Source organism: Rhodamnia argentea, chromosome 6 (genome assembly GCF_020921035.1).
Source record: "Rhodamnia argentea isolate NSW1041297 chromosome 6, ASM2092103v1, whole genome shotgun sequence".
In the NCBI taxonomy this organism is placed as follows: Eukaryota; Viridiplantae; Streptophyta; class Magnoliopsida; order Myrtales; family Myrtaceae; genus Rhodamnia; species Rhodamnia argentea.
In genome coordinates this window covers 11918311-11920810 of record NC_063155.1, presented here as the reverse complement: position 1 = coordinate 11920810, position 2500 = coordinate 11918311, and the positions used below count along the sequence as shown (strand labels likewise).

The window sequence follows — 2500 nt, the reverse complement described above, 5'->3', positions numbered from 1 at the left end:
TCGCGGTGGATGAACCGCGTGGGCCGCATTGAAGCACAATTACTATTGAGCGGCGAGTAGAATCTTTTGCGAGACGACTTAAATACGCGACGGGGTATTGTAAGTGGCGGAGTGGCCTTGCTGCCACGATCCACCGAGATTCAGCCCTTGTCGCTTCGATTCGTCCCTCCCCCAAATCCTAACTCCACGTTCAAATCTCCCCCCAACTAAGTTGGAGGTTCGTCATCCGCCGGGCCGCCTTCCCGAAGGGCGCGTCTTGTCGCTCGGGCGTCCGTTTGGGGCAAATTTTTTTTTTGATTTCGCCTAACTTTTCGAGACTAATCCAGCTGCAAACCGCCGTAGCGGTTTGGCCTTGGCTGCATCCCCAAAAACGCCGTTTTCCTCGTGTTTCGGCTCAAGTCATGTAACCTTGGTTCGGCCACTCATGACTTGAGTGCCCAAGTTAGCGGAAATATCCTCATGCTCTTTACGAATTCGATTTGGTACGATTTGCTCGTCGAGATCCATTCCATAGGATTTGAATGTGAATGTGAATGGACTATCCAACAATCGTCCCATTACTTGATTATCCTCATCTTTTTCCTTTTTAGTTTGCCTCAATTTATATATGAGTTTCTCATGATCCAAATGATAGAATTGCGTTTCTTTTGAAAAGTTATTTCTTTTGTGGTGTTTCTCATGGCCCCTTTTCTTCCTTTCTTTCGAAAAGGTTTAGAAAGATGTTAGTTTCTCAAAATCTGGTTCGGGATAGGCCGATGGATGCCGCTGGTCGGGCGCTCGTAATCCGCATGATTCATGCATCGATTGCCCGGCCACTCGGGATGATTCGTGAATCGATCGCTCGTCCGTTCGGCATGAGTCATGCATCGATCGCTCGGCCGTTCGGCATGACTCACGCATAGATCGATCGGCCGTTCCTCCACGATTCATGCTTCGCTCGGCCGTTCGGCATGGCTCACGCATCGATCGATCGGCCGGGCGCTCGTAATCCGCATGATTCATGCATCGATTGCCCGGCCACTCGGGATGATTCGTGAATCGATCGCTCGTCCGTTCGGCATGAGTCATGCATCGATCGCTCGGCCGTTCGGCATGACTCACGCATCGATCGATCGGCCGTTCCTCCACGATTCATGCTTCGCTCGGCCGTTCGGCATGGCTCACGCATCGATCGATCGGCCGGGCGCTCGTAATCCGCATGATTCATGCATCGATTGCCCGGCCACTCGGGATGATTCGTGAATCGATCGCTCGTCCGTTCGGCATGAGTCATGCATCGATCGCTCGGCCGTTCGGCATGACTCACGCATCGATCGATCGGCCGTTCCTCACGATTCATGTTTCGCTCGGCCGTTCGGCATGGCTCACGCATCGATCGATCGGCCGGGCGCTCGTAATCCGCATGATTCATGCATCGATTGCCCGGCCACTCGGGATGATTCTCGAATCGATCGCTCGTCCGTTCGGCATGAGTCATGCATCGATCGCTCGGCCGTTCGGCATGACTCACGCATCGATCGATCGGCCGTTCCTCACGATTCATGTTTCGCTCGGCCGTTCGGCATGGCTCACGCATCGATCGATCGGCCGGGCGCTCGTAATCCGCATGATTCATGCATCGATTGCCCGGCCACTCGGGATGATTCATGAATCGATCGCTCGTCCGTTCGGCATGAGTCATGCATCGATCGCTCGGCCGTTCGGCATGACTCACGCATCGATCGATCGGCCGTTCCTCACGATTCATGTTTCGCTCGGCCGTTCGGCATGGCTCACGCATCGATCGATCGGCCGGGCGCTCGTAATCCGCATGATTCATGCATCGATTGCCCGGCCACTCGGGATGATTCATGAATCGATCGTACGTCCGTTCGGCATGAGTCATGCATCGATCGCTCGGCCGTTCGGCATGACTCACGCATCGATCGATCGGCCGTTCCTCCACGATTCATGTTTCGCTCGGCCGTTCGGCATAAGCCACCCCGTGCGCCGGGCATCGATTCATGAAATCGCGCTTGGCCATTCCGAGAGGTTCGGAATGGCTCATGCATCGATCCCTCAGCCCTCACTCACGATTCATGGATCGCGAGGACGCTTGAATGATGCACACATGGATCATGCATGGCTCATGCATCGATCCTCGGCCGTTACTCACGATTCATGGATCACTCGGCCGCTCGGTTCACGCACATGGATCGATTCATAGATCGCTCGGTATGATTCATGAGCCGATAGCTTGGTCATTCGGCATAACTCATGCTTTGATCGCCCGGCCATTCGGCATGGCTCACGAATCGATCGCCCGGCCATTTGGCATGGCTCACGCATCGATCGCTCCTCGGCCATCGATTCATGCATGCATCGATCCCTCGGCCGTTACTCCCGATTCATCGATCGCGAGGCCGCTCCACATAAATCATGAAATATCTCGCTTGGCCATGCCGAGCGGCTCACCACATCGTTAGCGAGGCAGCTCATGGCCGAGCGAATGGGTCACTAG

General features: G+C 54.8%; 1 non-coding gene across 1 annotated transcript in view; it reads left to right on the top strand.

Annotated features, from left to right (window-relative positions):
* LOC125315766 overlaps positions 1-164 on the top strand; it is a 3376-nt gene extending 3212 nt beyond the window's left edge. Inside the window, exon 1 of the ribosomal RNA XR_007199054.1 lies at positions 1-164. This exon is cut by the window's left edge and continues 3212 nt beyond it. This is a non-coding gene — a ribosomal RNA (28S ribosomal RNA).
* The last annotated feature ends 2336 nt before the right edge of the window (positions 165-2500 follow it).